This window comes from Ixodes scapularis, unplaced genomic scaffold (genome assembly GCF_016920785.2).
Source record: "Ixodes scapularis isolate PalLabHiFi unplaced genomic scaffold, ASM1692078v2 PGA_scaffold11__112_contigs__length_91849675, whole genome shotgun sequence".
Taxonomy (NCBI): domain Eukaryota; kingdom Metazoa; phylum Arthropoda; class Arachnida; order Ixodida; family Ixodidae; genus Ixodes; species Ixodes scapularis.
The window spans coordinates 51,027,696-51,051,805 of NW_024609837.1; the positions used below are offsets into that span (position 1 = coordinate 51,027,696).

General features: G+C 46.8%; 1 protein-coding gene across 1 annotated transcript in view; it reads right to left on the reverse strand.

Moving 5' to 3' along the window:
• The window catches only part of LOC8027320, a 599,914-nt gene that overhangs the window by 342,040 nt on the left and 233,764 nt on the right, over positions 1-24,110 (reverse strand). The gene's annotated exons all lie outside the window — the stretch shown is intronic.

A 24,110-nucleotide genomic window follows, 5' to 3' on the forward strand; every position in this document is an offset into this window, starting at 1 on the left:
TTTCTCGTGGAATGGTCTATACGGTCTATAGTTCGACCTCCTCGCCAATAGTGCAAGACACCCATGCCTGCTTCTGAACGTCATTGTTCCGTTGTTCGTATAGGGGCCCAAGCGTACTATTCGGACATATAAATGACCGCAAATGGCCCTCCGAAGATTCTTGCGAGCCCATGGGAAGAGGAGGGGAGACGGAGGATGGCACCGATCAGAGCCCAAATGACAAACCGTGTCCACGTCGTCCACAATCCCCGAAAAAGTAAACCTCGTAAAAACACCGACACACACACAGACACACAAAAAAAGGGGAGGACGTTGGTTGGGACAAATAAATACGGACAAGAAGAAAGCCCGGTCTCGAAGGTTTAATTAAAATCGACTAAGCGCCCATTAAACCCGCTTAGCGTGGCCATAGATTCGAAGCTGCGCTGATTAGTTCCGTTTAATGTCAACGTTTCCCAGCTTTCGTCAGCCGTGGAGGCAATTTCGAGGTGGTGACATTCTCCGAGAGTGTCACTCCCACTTGCGGAACAGAAACAGCCTAGCTTATGCATGCGCGGCGCCAATTCGTTTCCCCCCGGGAATGTAAGAAAGCGACTAGTAAGCCGATCAACGACGGAAGAAACGGCAATGATTCGACCCCTGGACTAGCGGTCCACGAAACACGGTCCTATGAACCAAATCAACCCAGCGTTTACAAACGAGCACGCGGATGCTCCACACCGCGGGTGTGCGGTGGGTTCCGCGCGTGCGCACAAACCAGATTCGAATGAGCTTCTGCATCTGCGCATGCGCAATACTGACAGCAGCGCCACCACAGTGGCGTGACGTCAGAGACTTTGAGTTGCTCAATAAAGATTTATTCAAGTGGCGCGCTTTTACTCGCTATTTCGCAAGTGCGGCGGTACACGCCACCGCCTTCACTACGTTTTCTTTTTTTTTTTTTTTTTTTGCTACACGAGCGACGTCGCAAGTAATATCGCCTCACGTGAATCAAGCCCGATTCACACGGTGGGATCTTGCTCGCGCCTTCGCAGCTGCGACATCGGGCTCTCCCAAGCTTTCTCTTTTTTGGGGGGGAATAAATTCAATATTCTAAGTACAAAAACCAAAAACCGTTGCATAGATGCTTTGTGTGCGCGCCAGATGACAGCAGTCATTGACCACCTTCTCTTGTCGTTACCTAAACAACGAGCCACTGAAGAGGGCTTTGACGAGACTCCACAAAGTCTAATGCAGGGAACAAGGACGCAGTCGGGATCCAAACTGGCAATGACCCGCTCTCCTGTGGTGAGGATGGAACGAATTGATAAAAGTAATCGGAAACAAAAAACTGGAGGTCGGTTATAGCGGCGCCCATGCACAGCTCCTGCAAAGCGTCTATGCATTTCAATGAGCGCATGTTTCGAAAATAACGAAAATTTGAAACCGATATTCCAAGAAACCCTCTTTTATTCTCTTTTTTTTTTTTCTTCCTGTTTACTTGTGGCAAGGTATATAGTGTTGATGTTGTTCTATATTTTTTTCTAGAAACTAACAAGAAATTATATTAATTTGTTTATGTAACAGAAGAGGCCTTGGGCAGTTGTTTTAGAAGTGACAGAGCCACGAGCGGTCAAACATGTGATCTCCGACAGGTGGGAAAAACGTTAGTTTTCACCTTGGCCTCTGCTTCAATGCCCGATACATTGGAAACAAAACAAAAAAAATCCGCCAAGTGGGCCGCTTGCGCTCCCTTTCATTTCATGAATTGTCCCAAAGCTTATATTTCTTGTCGAGGTTAAAAATTCGACCACAAAACCGCGCGTGAGTTGCGATCCAAACATCGCAAGGGGTCTAATTTTATGCAAATCTCTTGCGAAAAAAACAATAAAAAATACCGTGGACGATAACCTAACGTCGTCTGTACAGGTGAGTAAAGGCCGGTTCTCAGATGCAGCGAAGCACTGATGTAGCGCTGCTCACATGTCGTCAGCTACTTATGGTCTGCCATGAGCTACAATTTTAACGGTAGGTTATACCGGTGCCACGACACGGGCAACTCGAATGCCATTTACAACGAATGACATTTGCGTGATCGGCGAATCAGCTCGCAATCTGTCGCGCGTGGAATGCGCTGCGCCCGGAGTGTCACGCGCTGATTGACCGTCCGCTCAAATGTCATTCGTTGTGGTTGGCATTCGAGTGGCCCGTGTGGCACGGGCATTAGAAAGCTGGTGAACGCGTGCCTCAGCACGCGCTCAGCGCGAGGTCAGCGCTAGGCCTGTAGTGCTCCGCTGCACGTGTGAACAGGGGTTTATACGGCCAAGTGGTGGGGTGGGTGGAGGGGGGGGGGGGGCAATAATATTGGGGGTTAACCGGCGCAGTAAGTGAAATAATTACCTAGAGTTTATTTATTGCCTTATTTTAATTAGTAAAATTAACATATTGCCTAACTTAAAGAACAGCTGACCGTCATTAAAAAAAACCTTAATCAGACAATTGTATATATACATATATTCCCCTACGCCCGCCGTTGACGGGGAGAAAGACAACAAAATCCACAGAAAGCCCGTGAAGCTGTCCAAGACCCTGAAGCACCTCTGGCGTACAGCTCGGAACGGTAAGGGATAGCGAAATCCACAGTTCGAGTAGAGGAGCGCAATTCCCTAGCAAAAGCTGAAAAATGTCTAAAAAAGAAAAAAACATACGCTACAACACTCTTCGCTCGCCTCTTGACAGAGTGACGAGGAGTTCCATAAGAGCAAAAAGTATCCAAGTTGTCTCCAAACCAGTCATGCGTCGCACCAGAGCTTCTCGCAAAGATGGCGCTCTTTGCTACCCTCAAAAAAAAAACAAAAAGGAAATCAACGTCGCTACTGGCCCTTCTTGGCAGAAAGGAGACCCTCCGTTCTTCGTTTCCGTTCTTACCTCCTTTTACCCGCCGACATTTCTCGACTTGTATTCGGAGCCATAAATGCGAGAGCACCTTCGTGTTTGGTTCCCAACGGCACATACGAAACTTGGGAAACGTTTGTGCTGCCGGACGTCAGGCAGTCTTCGAATGGGACGTCGTTTGTCCAGAGGAGCTGCGACGCAGTTTCGAATTTTGGCGAGGCCGACTCCGCCGTCTAGTCCATACGACATTCCTCCATCTGCCAGGGACAGAGTCGAGCATGAAACGCAGCATGCTGCCGTCATACTTACACCCGAACACCAGCTTAAAGCACGTGGAACGAAAGATCGTGCTGCAGAACCCAGGGACCCTGGCTTCAATCCCCACCCCTGCCCGTTTCGACCTGGATGAGCATCGTACCGGCGAGCGGTCGTGCATCACTACTGCGTGGTGCACGTTAAAGACCCCACCCAGGCTAGCGGTTGCGCTGCACTGGCTAAATTGCTCATCTACAGCGAGTGACTCGTCGCAACTTTGAAATGGCTGACCAACTACACGCTGTATAAATATCCACACAACTTTTTTTGTTTTTGTTTTTGCGTTTGAGCTTTACTAGAGGTACAAACAGATATTACCAACACGGACGAGCCTCAAACACGCGCAGCGAAGCACACGATGGTATCTTTGGCAGGCTCGCAATCACTCGTGGTAACTTCTCGAGCACGGAGCGACTGGGAGTCCGTCAATGGTACCACATCGCGCATATGCTGCACGTGTTTCAGGCGTGTCGCTGTCAGTTGTTTCTGTTGGTCGCCCTTTAGGTCGCCCCTGTGGTCGTCTGTGTAGAGCGCCTTCATAAACACGCGTGGTTTTGCTTGAGTGGTGACATCTGAGCCATTTTTCCGCCCAATCGTTTTTTTTTTTTATGCATTTTGAAGTGCGTGTAATCTGGTGTCACTCCGCTCGACCGCGTAGCTTTGGCTAATGCATAGACGCCATTTTACCGCCCAAGTCACGCACCGAGTGCGCCAGAGCGTCACGCGCTGGCACATTCAGGGCAGCAAAGGATGTCTCCACCCTGAGACAGACAGACATGTAGGCACCCTATATAGCTCGGGGCATATTGGTGGTACGTTGCAACGCCAATTTTACAATAGCTCTTTTTTTTTCGGGCTCGTCATTATTTTTGGAGCCTAGTGGTTCATCCTCGATCGCTCGGTGCGGGTGCTCTGCGGTTAAGTAGCCGGACGGGTATCTTCGGAACGCATATATATATATATATATATATATATATATATATATATATATATATATATATATATATATATATATATATATATATATATATATATATATAAGAGTGACGAATGTTGACAGATGCTTCCGTTGATATATGGGCAAAAGTGATGTGCGCAGACACAGCAGCCGTAGGATGAAAAGAATAAAATTCTAATTTAATGGCGAAAAAAGTCAGGCAAGAAAAAAGGGTGAAGTGCCGAAAAAAAGTTGTATTAGTTTACGGGAATAATGAAGACTAGGCACAAGAACGCTAATTAGGCGGGAAAGAAACTTCTAAACAGGACGGAGTAAAAGTCGAAGTTAACACACAAGAACTTACAAAAATAAATTGTTAAATAAATTGTTAAATAAAAAATAAAATAAAGAATTAAAAATAAAAAATGGATAAAAATAAGAAAGGGGCCTGACGTCCGTCGACGTTTCGGCAGTGGCACTGCCTTCTTCAAGACGGGAGCCCATATGGCGTGGTAGGTTAGATACAATGTTACAATGCTTTCCACTAACATTGTATCTAGCACAAATTCGCACTTCCGTCAAACGATTAGCAGCGATGTCGAGTCTGTGACTCAGACAATGTAATATACCTTATTGAATGTCACAAATGTAAAGAGCAGTACATTGGACAAACTAAATCCACGTTTCGTCAAAGATACAACGGCCATAAGACCGACGTTAGGTGTAAACACTTTAGCATATCCAAACACTTTAGCCCAGTATCAACATCAACATCCAGTATCCAAACACTTTAGCCAGAATGGACATGTAATATATAAAATAGCGCAACCGAAACAAGGACAAGAAGTAAACAGGACAGGCGCTAGCGCCTGTCCTGTTTACTTCTTGTCTTTGTTTCGGTTGCGCTATTTTATATGTTTTACTAAGATGAACCAACTAGCCCAACAACGTACCTTACTGGACATGTAATAACGGAGGCAAAATTAGTCATCATACAGAGTGGCTTCAAGAGTCAAACAAATAGAGAAATTTGCGAGTCATTCCTAATTCATAAATTCCAGTGCAAAATTAAAGATGTGGGCACTCTGTCAACAATACACAGCTTAAACGACCACCTGCCGCGGCATCCCCGCCCTACTTAATTCTTTTTTTTCTCTCCTTTTTCTTTCTTCTTGGGTCTGGACGTACCAGCCCTCGGAGACAAGGAGAAAGAGGGCCCCAGACGACCCGGTCACACAAGGGCGCCACGACTCACTCACTGCACCGTAATTACCCGGGAAAGCAGCTTCCGAACAAAATCCACAACCTTAATCCCTCACCGCGACAAAAGTGGACTCATACCCCCTGGCGCTTCCCTCTCCCGGCAAGCTCCTTCTGCTACCAATGCACCGGCGAACAGAACCTACTAGGGTGCCTACATGTTTCCCTACAACCGTCATGCCTCATCGCGCCAAGATCGGACTTTGCCCTCTGTGTTCCCCTTCCCTATGAGCTCCTTCTTACCACCAGTGCACCTGTGAACAAAACCCAGAACCGCCTCCCTCATCGCGACAAAATTGGACTCGTCCCCCCCGTGCTTCCCTTACCCTACAAACCCCTTCGAACTTTCGCGTTAATTAACCCTCTCCCTAGATATTTTATAAAACTAACCTACCACGCCATATGGGCTTCCGTCCTGAAGAAGGCAGTGCCACTGCCGAAACGTCGACGGACGTCAGGCCCCTTTCTTGTTTTTATCCATTTTTTATTTTTAATTCTTTATTTTATTTTTCATTTAACAATTTATTTTTGTAAGTTCTTGTGTGCTAACTTCGACTTTTACTCCGTCCTGTTTAGAAGTTTCTGTCCCGCCTAACTAGCGTTCTTGTGCCTAGTCTTCATTATTCCCGTAAACTAATACAACTTTTTTTCGGCACTTCACCCTTTTTTTCTTGCGTGACTTCTTTCGCCATTAAATTAGAATTTTATTCTTTTCATCCTACGGCTGCTGTGTCTGCGCACATCACTTTTGCCTATATATGTATATATATATATATATATATATTTACCGCGGTTGAATTATCCTCTCATACAGTCCGGGGCATGCAGAGTCGCGTTCGCTGATGTAGAACGACCAAACCCGCAAATATGCGAGCCGCGCGTAATGTAGACCAGGCTGTAGGAATTCATGATCACCGACAGGGCGAGACTGGCAGAGAGGAACGTCAGTTATTCCGCCTCCAGCGCGACCTTCCTGCCTTCGACAATGCTTCGGTGTCTTGTGCACCTCGAGCGCGCAGCCAAAGAAGCACGGTGGAAGGCAGGGAGCGCGCGCTGGGTGCCGGGGCCTTCGAGTGGCACACCTTGCCCTTCTCATTCTGCTAGTGAGTACAGTAAGGAGTATAGCAATCTTACGCGTGTTCTGTCGATAAAAGACGCGCTATCGTAATCGCAATTAAAGTCTAAGAGATTATATCCATTTTAGGGTCCGTACATGCTCGTCCCATAATCCCCGAGGGGAACTTTATGCATGTACCAGTCTTGGACACGTTACACGGAAAAAAAGTAATCGAGTATAATTACAACTACTCGTGGCTACAAAGTAGTTAATTAGATTACTCAATAATAAAAGCAATTGACCGTTACTTGAAAAAAGCAATCACTACTTTTCCGTTTCAGGATGAAAAACGTGAAAAAATGAGGACCAGTAGAAGACGGCACACACGCAGTAAAGCGTTCTACTGTGTGTGTGTCTTCTTTTACTGGTCCTCGTTTTTTAGCGCTTTTAATCCTGAAACGTAGCGCCAATTAACCTAAGTGTGCTAGTTGGTGCTTTTACACCAACTAGCCGACTTGTTAACTTTTACAGTTAACTTTCCGATCACTGCGGGCTTCGAAAACGACACAATTTTTTGCCGGTTTGAAAACGGGTCTTCTCAACTCTCTGTCATTGGATTAAAATCGCAGGAATTCTAAACCACTTAGATTTTTAATCCACAAATTTTTGGTAAACCCTCCTCCTGTCCGAGACTTGGTTCGGGGACTTCCGAGTCGTAAACTTGTAGAAACAAAATATGCCAATAAAAAGGGGGAGGAAAATTGGTAACCGCTACAGGCCAATATTACTATTTCCAAAAGTAATCACATTACCCTCGTGATTAGTTCCCTATAAATGTACTCAAATGATTACAAAATCACTCCGAAAAGTAACCGATTACGAGTGATTTGAGCACTTGCAATGAGTACCGCACAAGCCTCGTATACATTCCCCTAGTGCAACTCGTTGAGGCCCGAGGCTGTATTAGCAGGTTTACATTAACTCCCTTTGGGAGAGGAGGTGCAATGGCTTCCAAAACACTGCCTCTACCCTACACCATCCCCCGTTCACTGCTGGACATCAAAAAGAAAATAAAAAACTCCTCAAAATATCTTTAAACAATTTAAAAAAAAAAAAAAAAAACTATTTCGAAAAAGCAATTACTTTCGCTAATAGCGTATCAGTGAAAGGTCGGGGGCTGTCTCTGACTCGCGCTTCATTTGGAGAATAACGAAGTAAGAAGTAAATATCCGTTCGCGATTTAACATGTATTGTCTAGGCATCGTACGGGACGGCTGTCTAGGTTGAAATTAACAAGCGCGGAACTTGTTCGAGTGGAGATATGCTCATTAAAAACGGAAAAAAAGAAGTCGTGAAAGCAATCAAAAAGTTCGAGACTCGATACTAAAAATAAGCAATCCAAAACAACAAAAAGAGAGAAAACAAAAATTACGAAACAAATCTCGGTACCTTTCTGTACGGCGGTAGTTAGCGAGTCTCCAGAAATATTCAACTCTACTAGTTTGTGCGTGGTTTATATAACTTCGGTTATTTTTATTTTTATTCAACTTTCTCTCTACAAAAAACGAGACGAATAAAGCCGACAGTTCAAACAAATAAACTAAAAAAAATGAAAACGAGTTAAAAAAAATAATTCGTAAGATAAAAATAATAAATAGAAGCCGAGCTTCCGATTTTTTATCCCTCCGCGTTCAAATCTGCTCGAAGCAGGAGGCATGGTATTGAGAGGCACGCTATGTCAAGAAAAAATACTTTATTTCACAATATGTTTTTTTCTTTGTTTCTTTTCACATAATTGTTATTTTTCAGTTTCTCGCAGATGAGAAAAAAGCGCACTCGCCCGGAGTCTCTAGAGAACGTCCAAATGATGACGAACTAAATTTCTTATTTTCCGTTTTTCGAGATTTATTTCTACCTCTTTCCATCTCTTTATACTGCTTCGTGCTGCGCCATTCGCTTCCAGTCGGGCAGGCCAGCCTCCCAAAAAAGAATTCCGACACGACGAGGGCAACGACATTTGCGATCTATCGGGAAACATTAGACCCCTTTGAAAAGTCCGCCGAGCAACACTCGCAGTCGCCATTTCTCTGCCACGAAACGTGCGATTGGTTCCGAGCCCTTGCCGAACGATGACGTCACACTCGTGTCCAATGCATGCTCGGAGTACGCTTGTCCAAACAATGACGGATTCGGGTATTCGGAGCAGCAGCTCCCAGGTGCCGTGAACGTTTGAGAAAGGGTCAAAACTCTGCGAGTTTCGCTGCCCGCCTATATAAATCCGAACGTTTGCTGGAGCGCCGTGCGCTCCAGCAAACGTTCGCGGCACCTGGCAGTATGGAAAAGTATTGCGGCGTGGTCTAAGCATGTTATCGATAACATACGCAGTATGGAAAAGGCATTTGACCTTTGGTAGCAGGTTCTCTAACAGGCAAAACATTGGTTTGGATCAGACACTGATCTTTTTGGAACAGATCTGTTAGCACACCCATTTAAAATAAAAAAAAAGAGACAGCATCGCTAAATGAGTTTGTGAGTAATAATAACTGGGGGTTCCTCTTTGATACTGGAGAAAATTACGCGTTACATTTTGTAATAAGACGAGGTAGGGGACCAAAGGTACGCGAGGCGCTCGTTTTAGAAATAGGGCTCTCGTCAGAGAAAGCTCTATTTACAATGGGTACTGAACAATTCATGAAAAATTAATCATAGTGCAACAGCTCAGTTTGCAAAAGGTTTTTCTCCCCTCGCAGGTTTAGCACCGGGAGTTTATTTAGCTTATGTAAGTTCTGCCAAACGACTGCAAAATCCACGTCGTCTCCCAAGTTTTATGAACCTACCAAACTCAACCAACCACCGCAAAATATTTTGTAAACCTACACTTGCGCAAGTGACACTGCATCGGAACCAGACTGGTGTCAAAGTTCGCTAGTCCTTCAATCGACAGCTGCGCGGGAACAACTTCGACTAGTATTTATTCAAATATAGCCTAGGCCCGCACATCATCTGCATTTTTTTCTCGGCGAAGGTTTTAAAATTTAGACATCAACTCACCACCGAGACAAAAAAGAAAAACAAGCAGAGTTGGAAAAGTAGTGAGCATAATTCCTGAGCCTATCGCGCAACCCCAGGTGCTCACCCATGTCAGCCCCTACACCTAGAACTCCGGTGCAGAGCGGTGAAGCTCGCCCCACGCACACTGGTGAGAGGTGGCACGAAGGCATCCGGCAGAGACGATAATTAAGTGATATCATGAGCAGTACAAGAGTCTGGTTCTGTCTTATCACGATAGCCGTCATCCTACAATTTAGTAATGTTTGCGAGCAAATATCAACTAATGCCCTAACCGATTAATGGGTGTTAGGTTGCCGTTGTCGTTGAAACTTTTAATTGGACATCACAGGAAAGAATAGGGAAGGGAAGGGGGAGTCATAGGGATAGAGATGGATGTACGCCCGCATTGCAGGGGTACGATTGCGGCTTAGGCATGAAGCGTGCGGGACACCCAGCCGCTTTTGCACACCGATGGCTGGGCTCTGCAGCCCCGCTTCCCATACTTGAGTACAAGGCTCCGCCAGTGGTGCCAGACCAGGGATATTCTTGCACCTCCAAGTCATGTGATGCACGTCCGCGCAGGGCTCACCGGAGAAGGGGCACTCTCCCAGGGTGTACCGCTCGGGGTACCACCGGTGCAACTTGGCGGGGGTCACAAAAGTTTCCGTCTGTAGCCTTCTCCAAATCCGTTCCCCTTCTTTCCCCAGTCCCCCGCACGGGCCCGGGAATACGCTTCTAATTTCCGCGGTTTGAGTGTCTCGGCTGAGAGGAATCCCGGAGAATGAAACCTCGGGCCGCAGCATTTGCTGCCTTATTCCCAGTGCCACCCGCGCGGCCAGGGGACCTGAGCAGACGCATCCACTGTACTTTAGCCTTTCTAAGTATTCTGCACCAACCCAGGAGCGACATTTACACAGTCTTTTTGTGAGTCAGAGATGAAAATTGGGTTGTGTGTGTGTTTATACAGCCTAGAACTTGGTCTGCCTCACAGGGGCGACGAGTCTCCCAGCTGTAGATGAGCAATTCAGCCAGTGCGGTACAGCCGCTAGCCTGGGGTCTTTAACGTGCATCACGCAGTAGTGATACACGACCGCACGCCGGTACGATGCTCATCCAGATCGAAACCGGCAGGGGTGGGGCTCGAACCCAGGATCCCTGGGTTCTGCAGCGCGAGCTTTCGCTCCACGTGCTCCGAGCTGGTGTGCGCTAGACCACTCGGCCACCGATCCCCCCAAGTCAGAGATGACTGTTACCCTGGGGCTGCAAACGACCGCTAACGCGATCGCCGCTTCCTCAGCCTGCCCAGGCTAGTCTACTCTGACCAAAGCTAATCTTAGAACCCGACCCTGATCGTCCGCCACTGCGATTGCGGTGACTCCATGCGCTGGGCCGGCAGCGCCAACATTCAGCGCTTCGTTTCTGTGATCCCATGTTCTAGACAGGGCCTCAGATCTGGCCTTTCTTCTGCCGTCATCTCATCCCTGGATGCATGTTCTTCGGGATTCGACAAACAATTACTCTCCTCCTTATTTCTGCCGATAACTCATGATCGGGGCCAGTACCCGTATGCGTTCTTCCCAGGACCGCCATCTCGAGTTTGTCCATAAGCCACGTCCCGTTCGTCGTGGACGCCAGCCTCTTCAGCTGAGCCACGAGGTATGCTTCGTGAAGCTCATCTATCATGCTGTGCACCCTGAACTTTAGTTATTTTTCGATCGCTGCCCTTCTGAGGAAGGCCCACCGCACTTTTGTATGCTCTTCTAATCATGACATCGATTTTCTGTCATTCCACTTTTGTCTCGCTATCACAATTAGCGTCCAACATTTCATCAATGGTGAGACTTATGCTTTTCAGAAGTGCCATGTTTTGAAACTGCTTTTACAGTGATTGTGGGAACAATCAGTGAAGATTTATTGTGTGGCTTAATATCAATTTGTTTCTAAGCTTCGTTCTTTATCATGCACATTTTAATTGCCTAGATAGTATTTATTAGCTCGCCAGTAAGTAAAGTCCATAAACGCTATAAAACTTTTCTTTCATTTTCTCTGCTACTATTGTCATGGCACATATCTAAATGCGTAATAAATACATTAATTACGTCGTTTCATTAAAACCCATCATTCCTGCATCGCAAGAAATGTAAGAATTTCACAGTGCCGTGTCCCCTAAGTGTATATTGTTAATTTGTAGTTTCGCAATACTTTACAACTTGTAAGAGCTTTTAACGCATTTAAAAAGGCTACTTCTTGTATTAAGACATATGGCTTGCGCGTGACAACGTCTTGCAGTGATGTTGAACATTCATTTCCATTTATTCCCCATTCGCAAATACCTGTGCCACGTAAGTGAACGCTCGTTGAAGGTAAGCCATTACCAAAAAGAACGAAATCGCGTCAGTGCACGATTTCTACACACCAAATGGTGTGAAAAGGCCAGGCAGGGAAAAACAGAAACTCGTTAGCGTTTGCGCTCCCGATCATACGTATTCGTTTCTTTTGCGCGAGCGTACATCTAGCTGTGTGCGTACGAGCGAGCGTGTTTTTGCGTCTCTTCGTATAATACGCTGATGGAAGATTACGCTTCACTGCTCGAAGACAAACAATGCCTATGCTAGATAGTAAAAACACGAAAACATGAAATTCCTATCGAATACATCTATAGGAAACGCCACCTTCAAGGTTCCACAAAACCATACAAGCAGGAATGCCCCTCCATGTCCGAGTACTGCGACACTTCGACTTTCCACTCCCATCTAGTCCCCTTTCTTCCTTCCCCACCATCTCGATTCTCACGAAGTCAAGCAAAAGCCTGCCCAAAAGGTGGCGCAAGAAAACAACCAACGGATGTTGAAACAGCGCTATGCAACCAACATCAGTGCTCCCCCCTCCCCTCAAGAAAAAAACACAAAAACCAGTGTGAATAAGCGTAAGGAAAGGCACCAGAAAGAAGGGCGAGGGAAAAAATAAAGCTCTTCCTCCTCGCCCACTCTTCGGTTCGCAATGGCCCTCTCGTAAATCCGCAACGCAGTCTTCCGAGCGTATCCACACTCCGGCGTCAGAGCGGACAGGAAACACAAACAAAATGCCCCGGATGCCCGTCCGAAAACCCAGTCCGGAGCAAATGTCCACTCTCCATGCTTCTCTCATAAGCGACACTCCGGATAAAAGAAACACGCGCGTCCCTTTAAACCGCGTTAGCCTTTTATCGATTCGTATGTTCTCAACTCCCGGCTACAATAAACTTTTTTACCCCAAAACTTTCCTTCGGCCGACCTGGAGGAGTGCACAGATGCTCACCCTTCGCTGCAAACTCAAGCACCTTCGAATAGAACGACGCGAGAACAGAAATGACACCTTATGGCTTATGGGAGGAAAAATGCCGAGTCACGTTGTGCCTGAGGTCTGTAACGCACAAAGCAACGTTAATCCAGCATCCGGTCACGTGACCTACCCGACACCTCCTGCGTAGCAAGGCCGTTAGGCTGGATTTCCTTTTTTCTTGCGTCATAAACGGCAGGCCAGTGAGAAGCGTATAGGTTAAACACGATTGCTATTTCAGTGTTCGGCTGACACTCGTGTCCCTCCCGATTGGACACGAACCCAACCCGAACGCTGACGCGGCACCGGGCCAGCTATGGTTTTTTAGCAACGCGCCTGGAGAGAATATTCCGTATTTTTAGGTCGCGTTACCGCTGTGCGTCGCGGTGCATCCTTTCAAACGCCCCATTAGTGCCCGCAAATCAGTCTTGTAGGGTTACTCGTTACAAGTAATCAAATTATTTGTAATCGATTACTTTACGGGAGACACTTTGCAGAGATTTCGACCTTGACTCCAGGCGTCGCCGCTATGGAAAAAAACAATTCTGTCTGCTTTTGAAGCGAAGTCAGGGAAGTCGGCCTTCCCGTCGGCCACCCCGACATCCCGCCAGTAACGGCGCTACGAAAGGAGAGTGTTCCGTGTTGTCTGCTTGAAAGACTTGTTTTCGAACATTCCTCGCGCTATGCGAAACCCCACTTTGGAAGTATCCAGTTGCTACGCGCAATGTTGGATTGTTTTCGAAACTTTCATCGCGCATACTCACTTACCTCATGGATCACTGGTGGCAGTCGTCCGTGGCATCCACGAAGCCAACCATGACGGCAATGAGAATAAACCACGCCGCACCTCCGTCCTCAAGGACGTGATGGCACCATTCTACCCCCCTATCGCGACCGTGCGACAGCTCTCGCTTTCGCTTCTTCGCACATAATGGGGGAAAAACAAGTTGGTTCTTTTTTAGTATTTTCTAAATTATTTTATTCCATTCACTAGAGAGTAATCAAAATAGCAATATGGTTACTTTCGGGAGTATACTAGAATTACTTGTAACCGCTACTTTTTCTTCCACTCCCGTTTTTAACGAAGCCCTTTGTTCATACAAGGTTCCTACCAAGGACTCCTCGAACCAAATCTCCGACAGGAGGATATGGTTTAGAAAAATTCGTGAAATAAGAAAATAAGTATATCAGAATTCGGTGATTCTAATCCAGTAATGGACAGTATGAAATATTCGTTTTCAAACCGGCAGAAAACTCCGTCGGTTTGTAAATTTGAAGTAGTCGAAGAAGCAACGGCTATTTCTTAGAGTACCGGCCGAATACTTTGTCTTGAGTAAGCGAGTAATCGAATTTAATATTTTTTGCAGCAAAAGTACAATCGTAATTGTAATCGACTACCTTGTTTCGAGTAACGCGTACGAGGCTGCCGCGAACAAACGCTGAAAAACGCTAGTGTACACCCGTGGATCGTACACGAACAATGGGACGCTATAGGACGCTGCTTTGCGTCAGCACATTGCCTCCTCTATACTGACAAAGGCTGGCAGATCGCCACGAGAAGCGGCCGCCGAAATGAAAATAGTGGAGCGACAGACAACGGATGAGAGGAGAGCCACGTGACTGGCGCCCCGCTGCGGCGAGACGCCGAAACACACTTCTGCCGAGCGAACAAGTGTGTTTCGGGTTCTCGCCGCTGCAAAAGCTGTGCGCCGACGTCCAGCATTTGGCTCTCGCATTCGAACGCGTTCGGCAAGTGCAGTGGAGACAAAGGAAGCTATAGCTTTAGGTCTACCCACTATTCATTCCAATCAGAGCTGGGCATTCTGACGTCCCTGCGAGCTCTCGTCTCCTCCTCCCGTCAGTTTCTCAGTGCATTGTTGATTTAGGAAATCTAGAGACAGTGTTCATCTCGGCTCCAAGTTCAAGAGCTTGACGCTTCCCGGATCCAGTCTTTAACAGTTGTAGTAGAAGATCCACCGCTGATTGACTGAGACTCCCGTCAGAGCACGAACACTAATCGCTAAATGTCCCATGGTAAAAGCATTTAATAAATAAGAGTGCATCGACGATCTAGTGTCTATGATATCTTGCTGGCACTATACGCCAGCAGGAGCGTGCCTCGATGTCCACCTGTCTCATGGGGAGGATTTTGCGCGTTGCGCTCGAAGCGAACCTCCCTAGAAGAATGTGCGGCAACAAGAATGCACGCGCTAAAGGCGCACTGGCGCCAAGAGACGCCAGAGTTCCTCGATGTCGGAATATAATGCTTAACCTTACGGTCGCGCGCAGTCCAACTGAAAGCTCTTGGCAAACGCACGCACACTGCGCGGCACTGTAAACGCGAACACAATTTCGACCCTTTGCGTTTTACATTTAAAAAAAATACGGGCGGGAATTAAGATTTATCTCCTAGGTGAGTACCTTAACTGAGCGATTTCCACAAATAGTTCTTCGATGCTGAAAAAAAAAAAAGACAGCAGGCGATTGATTGTTTGCACTAACAGTGTCGCGGATTGTACGACTTATCCACAACCAGTAGTTTTAATAACACTTATTCAATGCTGAAAAGAAGAAACAACAGGTGATTGATTGTTCGCACTAACAGTGTCGCGGACTGTACGTTCGGAAAGTTTACATCATGATAACGGATGGCAGCAGTAACGAGATATACTCATTACCAAGGTTAACGGTTAACGACCCGGAAAATGACGTACGGCAAAGCGGTACACACGCTCCGACCTATACAGTATACACCAACGCGGCTCTGACGTCACGGCGCTGTGGTGGCGCTGCTGTCGGCGCGGCGCATGCGCAGATGGTTCACTCCTCGCGAGTCTGGCTTCTGGGTATACGTCGTGTCCACCCGGTGTGGGCAAGCGCGGACTAAACACATCGTTGGTCGTTCTTTTCCTCCCTTTCGAACGAATAAACAAAGTGTTCTTTTAAAAGACTGTTTCCATTATAAAGCTGAACGCGACAAACACAAAGAGTGACCGCCATAACCCGAAACCAACGGAACGGCGGGGGCTAAAGGCGACGCAAAGCTCTATGGAGGAGTCTGAGGAGCCATAAATAGCCGATATCGAAACCGGTTCCCATGAAAGCGAAACGCGTTTCCATTATCTGTATCCAAATCTCTGTCGCAGAACTTTTTTGTTTTTGTTTTTTCGCCGACTCTTTTTTTTTTTTTTTTTGGAGGGGGAGAAAATCCACCCGCGACGAGATAGAGAGGACGGAAATCCCAAATCCTTCTTGGGACATCTCTAGGTATAACTTTAGGTATAACAAAACCGGCACTTCACACCGAGGAATTTCTAGCACAAAACAAACTGGAGGAAACTCTGCATTAAGAATGCGCGAGACTTATCTTTCTCCGCAACGAACAAGCAATAAAAGTCCGAAGCAAGAATAGACGGCGACGGCGCAGCAAGTGCAGCAAGTAAAGGCCGCTCAAATCGCGTCGCTACCGCCGTGCAAAGAAGTAACCATAAACCGGTATCACACCGAACAGGAAGGAAACGAATAGAAAACACAGGTAAAGTCCCTGGATATTCCTGAACAGCGGGTGGCCATACCCATAAAGGTTCGAGGTAAAGAAGGGACACGGGGGGACCTAAAGAAGGAAACTGAAGAAAGCAGAGGGTTAAAGGAAAGAAATCATTTTTGGGAATAAGTACAGAGTAAAGTGTTCAATTCAAGAAGGAATCGCTCTGAGAGCAAGCTTTTAGGTTAAAGGCAGTGGGAAGGGTTGAAAACGAGAGACCAAGAGTGTGGACGGCGTTTTATTAGGGAATAATCACTCCCTAAACTGGAAAAAGAGAGAGCCACAAATGCGGAAAGTGGCAAAGCTATAGCCAAGAAGATCGTAGACAAGATGCCTCGTAAATATGGAAACCTCTGTTCCCTCAATAAAGCGTCCATAGAGCGCGTTTACCACAATAATGAGACCAAAATGCATGTTTACCCGGTTTCTACGCGAAAATGTTGTCACTTTCGTGAGGTACCCAACTAACTAGACATTACAATACCAGATATTGATTAACGTGATAAACAGTCATGACTGTTTATCACGCTGCGCAACTGCATGGAAAACGTTTTGCTAAAATGTTGGTGACAGGCTGTAAGAAAGCGCGGCATCAAAATTCAAACTGCCAAATTTGTAAGTGAAAAGAAAAAGGTTTAGGGAATAAGCCAATCTGTGAAAAAAAATCTTGACAAGTAAGGGGGAATACAAACATACAAGAACATTGTTGTTAGAAACGGCGAAACCCCACTGGAGACAAAATGTATGAGAAAAGTTGTGTGTACTATTAGAGAAGGAAACGTAAAAAATAGTGATATAATGCAGAGACAAACAAGATAAAGATAGTACAAACGGAAGTGGTAAGCTGGGGACGTTGATTTGGGGATGTGCTGAAGAGACGCGTAAAGCTGAGGGAAGAAAAGGGAATGACGTAGGTTAGAGGAGGAGAGCGACAGTAGGAGGAGATAAGGATAAATAAGCCTTATGGTGATAAAACGAGCAAAAGAAGGACTAGTCGAGGAAATGTTTGGAGGGGGAAAGATGCGAATAAAAATCGGGAAAAACGACATAAAAGAAACAAGAATAACAAAGTGAAAAAGTCACCAGGATATTAAAAGGATATAGATGGATGAAATCTGGAGGCCGCTTGAGACAAAGCGAAACAAGGCATAAAAAGCACTGAATGTCGAAAAAAGAAAAGGTACAAAACAAAAAAACAAGAAAATAACGAGAAAAATAACGCGGGAAAAAGGGCAGGGGCATACAACAAATCAACATTTAAAAAAAAAAATATAAGGGAAAAAGGAACGCAAGAGAACATGAGGGCGAACCCTGAGGCTTGAGTGGAAAAGAGTAAAAACAGTAAGAGAGACAAAAAAAAGGAACAGACGACGCCAGAGTGTAGCTGAAAGGTAGGGACAGTGGCAAGAGGCAGAGAGTGAGCATTGGGGTCTTCCCTCTTTGTCTCAGAGGGAGAGAAGGGCTCCGGTTTTTCTTTCCGGTTGCGTGGGTTCCGCTCTCCACGCCCCCAATCGGCGGGTCAATCCCTCGGGGGAACGTTTTCCCCATTTCTTCCCGCGGGCGAGGGACGAAATCACGCATCTAAACACCATACAAAAGAAAGACTCCAGACACTCTCTGACGCGTGTTTTCTGCTTGTATGAAGGTCTTGTCCCATTGGCCGTACAAAAACCGTCTGCAGACATGTTCAAAGGGTAGGTACCTATAATGTGAGTTGACGTATAGATGAAAACACACTGATCAGAGTGCCGAAATCGGCCTGTTGACTTCCTTGACAAGCTCTCTCCGAATGCGAATATGGGACGCCTCAGCGATGGCGACCCTAGCGTCCACCCGCCTTCTTCAACAGCAGTTCAACGATCAATTAACCACTAGGGTAGTGACATCCGACAGTACGAAACTCCGCGGCTCTTGTGACACAGTTCGTTGCCACTTGGGGACCACTTTCAATGCATGGACGGGATAGGACGCTAAATGCACAAGCCGAAGACGCGTTCTAGGCATCAAAACGTTCGGTTTCATGTCTCTGCCAGGGCTCGAGGCTTACGAGCTCGCCGGTGTCTTCAACATCATGGGTGTCGAGCTTGTCTAGACGTTCAAGAAACTCCTTGGGGTCTTTTCCTTCTAACACAGTAAACGTTGTGCACCAAAAGATTGCAGGCGTCGTGTCGGCCGATCGTGCTACGTTCAAAAACCTATAGAACGATAAAAAAAAAAAATTCAGCCTTTCCACTCTCGTGAAGAAAGTAGACCAGCGAAGCTGTACTATAGTGAAAATGACGCAATCGCCCGCCGCAAGTCAGCAAGTCAGAGTGGAAAGGCTGAAGAGGTTGCCGCCATCTATGAGCGATGACGGCAACCAGACAACCGGCAAATTGCCATCTTCGTTCATAGAAGGCGATAGCTGCCCAGAGTCCAGTGTCATCATTTGTTTGCTGGCGGACACGATACTGGGGAAACTATCCCTTAACAGCTCCGCTGTAAAAACGAAACAGGTACCACGGGAAGAGGAGGGAGAAAGCCCGAACCGAAGCACACGACATACAAACGAGCGTACCGTGGCAAGGAGCAAAAACAAGCAGACGGCAACAAACGCGGTTTCGACACACGCCAGATTGGTTCTTAATTACGCCTAGAGCTACGCCCTTGTCGCGCACCGCTGCGTCGGTACGTTTGGCGTCGGTCAGCGGTGGAATGCGAGAGCGAACGCGCATTGCGACCGCGACAATCGAGAACGTGGGGAATCGAGGCGGGTCATTAGCGCGGTGTCAAACGTTGCTATGGCAACCGTGGCGACGACGTCGCCTGCGAGCCATCCGCGCAGCCCTTTATACTGAGTTAGTTTGGCCAATGAGCGAAGCCTGCCGCCCTCTAGCGGACTTGGCGACGCCACAATACAATATGGAAGTATTTGCTTATGGCCATTCTGTTCCTCTTCCAGATGGCATCCGTCCCAGCACTGAATTTTTGCGGCGGTTATTTTTGAGACATACAATCCAAAGTATTAAAAATTAACGTTTGACAAAAGAGAAATGAATTTATGATATCATATAGCTTTTATAGATTGTAGCAGGTACGTAAGTTCGAGCTTTTATTGCACGTATAGCGCCAAAAACGCCTACATTTACGAGAACCGACTCGTCTTTAGGATGGCGTGCCAGATTCAGAATGCGTCGGAAATTCGATGCCACAATATGGGGGAGTTGCCTGATTTCACGCTGTGATTGCTAGACTTGTCGGCATGTTCAAAAGAATGCCAAACTCTCCCTGTATAAAGCGCTCTGACCCTCATTAGACAACGACGCAAACTGGTGTCACAGAAAATTTAAATGGTGCCACCGCATTCCGTGTTGAAGCTGGCTACGAAAATTGAGCTTGACAACTGGTTTGGAGTGACGGTCATGGGAAGCTAGTCGAGCGTCAAAATGTCCGATCACAAAATCACACCTAAATAAGTGCACCAAACCACCAATCATATAGGCGCAAGTTCATTCAACATAACCTCCGTTTCCCTTTTTTTTTTTAATTGGACCTGGACGCTTTTTTTCTTCCTTCTCAGTTCTCACGTTCAAAAAACTTGCACAGTCATCACTTGAGAGTATGTATACCTCACTGCAGATATGTTTACATTCCAATAAGCTACTTCCCGCGGAGAAACCACATGCGGGCATCTGTAGTGGCAGTATCATCACTCGACTCATATAAATAAGTAAGAAATAGTCGCTTTCGTGAAGTCCGACTTTTGATATTTTCGTAACACGTTTTGCATTAGGCATTTGTATCTTCGGCATCTCTACGCACGTTATAAATAAAAAAAAAAAAAGTTAATATTCTTAGGGCCGCAGAAAGCCCAAACACGTTTCCCGTTTTCATCTCAAACTCGAATTGGAACGTGTTTATACGTGGAATAATTCTCTGGTGATAAAGATTCGTGCCACACGTTCATCCGACGACTCAAAACCCACTCACAGAGCACTGTAGCGTTTCACCACATTGCCGGGACTTGGGCGCCAAACACGTACACGAATAAACCTCCGATGGGTCGTATACCGGTACCCGACGCGCAAAAAAAACCAACAAACTTTTCGTCGTGCGCGTACTTAACGTCGAGATACGATCTAGAGTTACCTCCCTGCTTCGTACGATGTGCGGCAGATGTTTCAATGAACGCGCACGGCGTATGAAGTGCGGATGCCCCAAAAGCGATGTTACCGGGAAGGAGAACTCCACGGAAGGATTTGTCGTGACGCCAGCAACGGGATACACCCCCTCCTCAAGTTCATTGTTCGCACGAACGGAGTGTCACACTTGTCCGCACGAACGCGCAAAACCACGCATGTATAGACAGCGCGACAGCATTAGCACGAGCCAGCGCTTGGTTCTTACCTGCTGTCTTTATATACAATTGAACCGCTCTCATCAGAGATGCGGGGGAACGGCGCCAGGGTGTGATGACGCAGCGCACCTCACTGCACGTGGAGCGAAAAATCATTGGGCCCGACTAACTTCCGGCGCCTAAACAAACACACTACACAATTACTTTACCAGAAATGGTAGTGTAGTGGTGAGTGCATGCTGGGGTTCTAACGTAAGTGATCAAATATCATGCTCATCGATACCGTGCCATAGTAAAATGTGGAAAAAAATTTCCAGGACACCCAACCACTTGTTATGAGCTGTGAATGCGAAAGCATGAATGTCGTTTTTCCGCTCCCTTAGTTCGTCTACGGTGTACTGGCGTGGACGGCCGCGTTTCGCTACTGCCGAGGTAGCGGCCGACGGCCGAGCGCGAGCTCTCGTGAAGTGACCGCGCCGCACTGAGCTCGGCCGTGCAGCCTCTCCGGAGTTTGCCCATGCCGGCCCGCACCCGGCGGTCAGTCCGCTGTGTGCGGTGCGCTGCCATGGAGAGGGCTTCCCTGGTGGCGTTCCTTGGAACTACGCCGCGCGAGAGCCAATGGAAGCCTCGTTCCTTGAAACTACGACGCGCGCCAGCCAATGGGAGCCTATCCATCAGATTTCTGCGACAGGCTTTGCTTCATTGGGACAGGGGAAGGTGCCGTTTGGCATGGCTTCAAAGGCTGATGACGTCGCTTCGCTCCATGGGTCAGTTAAAGATTTCGCATTAAAATCCACCGACGTTGCGTTCGCGTTCTGTGGCGGAGTGTACAGGCGCGCACTCGCCACAACCTGCCTTCCCATCAGTCGGTATAGGACATAGTACATGCACCACGAGAAGATACACCAATCAATATATTGAACGGGCCCATCGTCCCTAACTGCCGACAACGTTCCAAAACCCGCTCCGCCCACACGCACGCTCACCGACACACGCTCAGCATAGAAACGCACTCAAGCTGGGGAGAGGGGGGGTTCGGGAGCAACAAGCGCGGTGTCGGCACTCCTAACAATGAGACCCGCGGCCTCATCACCACCGAGAGCGCCGCGAACTGCGCACGCGGAATTATCCACGGAGCGAGATCCAGTCGGGACGAATTCCAAATGAGTTCCTCCCCAACCGTGCGGCGAGTCGCGGGTAGGGGCTTTCCCGTCATCAAAGTGGAAAGCTCGAGAGAGTTAGCAGTAGGTGAACGAGCGCTTCCAAATCGGAGAGTTATTATGATGTACGCTACAGCTTCAACTGGCGCTAGTGTGCTGCGGCAAATTGGAGGAGACAGCGAACAGTCGAAAGCCGACTTCCAGTAATGCATATCTATGGGAAAAAGCGAGTGCATTTTCTCCCTGCGCTCGACTATAAGAGCAAATGACCGGGATAAATCGTACGTACTAGGTACATTGGGCCATTTTTTAGTCACGGAGACAAAATGATTGGCCAGTTACAGCAATTTTATTTGAAATTCGTGGCATTAAAAACGGTGCTAAAACCGCTTCGTACTGTCGGACACTGTCAGCGCGAACACGGCGTCGACGCTTTCCAGCATGGGGGATATACGTGCCAAACGAACGAAGGACACGTGGAAAATAAAAAAAAGACGGCAAAAACTACACATTAATACTGAATCAGTAACTCCATGTACATGGAGACGATCAAAATAAATAAATGCCACGTAAGACGGTCCGATTTGCAATAATTACTGCATCATCCTTTCTGCTCATGAATATGTGCGAAGAGGATTGTTCTGCTTTCAAAACATCACCCGCACGCTCCAAATCTTTGCAAATAGGGAGAAGCCAGAGGGCAGGCATCCAATAAAATCTGCCCGACAGAGGAAATAATGAAAAGAAACACCTTTCGTAACCACTTACTTTATGATGTACCTTTCAAAAAATTTTTTTCTGGCTTGCTTTTAATTGAAGTGTGGTTAATAAGCTGCAGGCTGCCTTTCTTTTAAACCATATCTCTCTCTCTCTCTCTCTCTCTCTCTATCTCTCTCTGATGTTATTTTCGCCGCTCTTAAAAATGCACGACGGGGTAATTTTTATATAGTGAGAGGACGGGCATATTAGCAATATATAAGCGCCACGGGAATGCTGGCGAACCTTGAGTGGACTCTGCATTTCTTTCGGTTGCTATTTTGCTCAGAATCGTCGCTCAACCTGCTATGAAACATGAGTTTGGACCTGAAATATAGCGAAGCTTAACATCGTTCGGTGGCAAAGAGAAGTGCCGTAACTAAACGAATTACACTTTTACAACGTTAATAAAGGTACATACTATTCCGCACGACCCAAATAACAAAACTTACGTGTTATTTTCCGGCGAAGAGACAAAAGGCACACGCGTCTTCCCACAGGAATGCAGAGGAGCACCGCAAAAGTAGACTGGTTGCCGTCTGCTTCAATTTGCGTCCCGGAAGTCGCATAGACACCGCCAGTTGAACCTCTAGCGTGCATTGCACTAACTTTATGTTCCAATTAACACGCGGGTGTAGTGAGTACTATATTTCTTTTTAATTGCGGGCATTCACCTCTTCCCTCTCTCCACATTAGCAGATTAAGTGCCTCTAGTTCTCACTCTCTCCCTCCTTCGTATTAGTGGGTATAGCACAATCGAGACCATTCCATGCGGGCGGCTATACTATACCTTTCACCATACGACACTTGTGAAACACATTTGTATGAGAAATTTCTTGTGTCCAATAAACACATATGAATCATACAAGATATATAAGAACATATAAGAACCATATAAAAACTATATAATATATGAAAGAACATGTAAGAACCCTATAAGAAACTGCTCACAAGTTTCTTATATGTTCTTATCTGTTCTTGTACATCTTATGTATCTTGTATGAATCATATGTGCTTATTGGACACAAAAATTTCTCATACAAATTAGATTTTTCAATAGGGAATGTCACGCAACACACGCTACGAGGCATTCCAGCCAATCCAGTGTTGTGAAAGCACCACGTGACTAGGCGCCTCACACGTCGCTGTGCCTCTCTCGGAGATCACGTGACATTCGCGCGGCATCGGAATGAGCTCGATGGCTCGTAGCATCCTCGGAGATCCATCGTAACGTAAAAACCAAGTACAACAGCGCTAGCCAAATTGTTCTTAAGATGCGTACAACTGGCCCGATTAACGTTCGCCATTTCTTTCCCCTTCTTTCCCCTCCGCTATCCTATAGGTATACAAATCATCGTCTCAAAAATAAAGATTTCTTTCTGGTCGCCCACTGCACGCGTTTAATCCGCATAAGTGGAATTCTCGAGCTCAGCAGACGGCTCTTTTGGCACGCTCGGTGACGGCATGGAATAGATTACTTCGAAAAATCCCTGCATGCAACA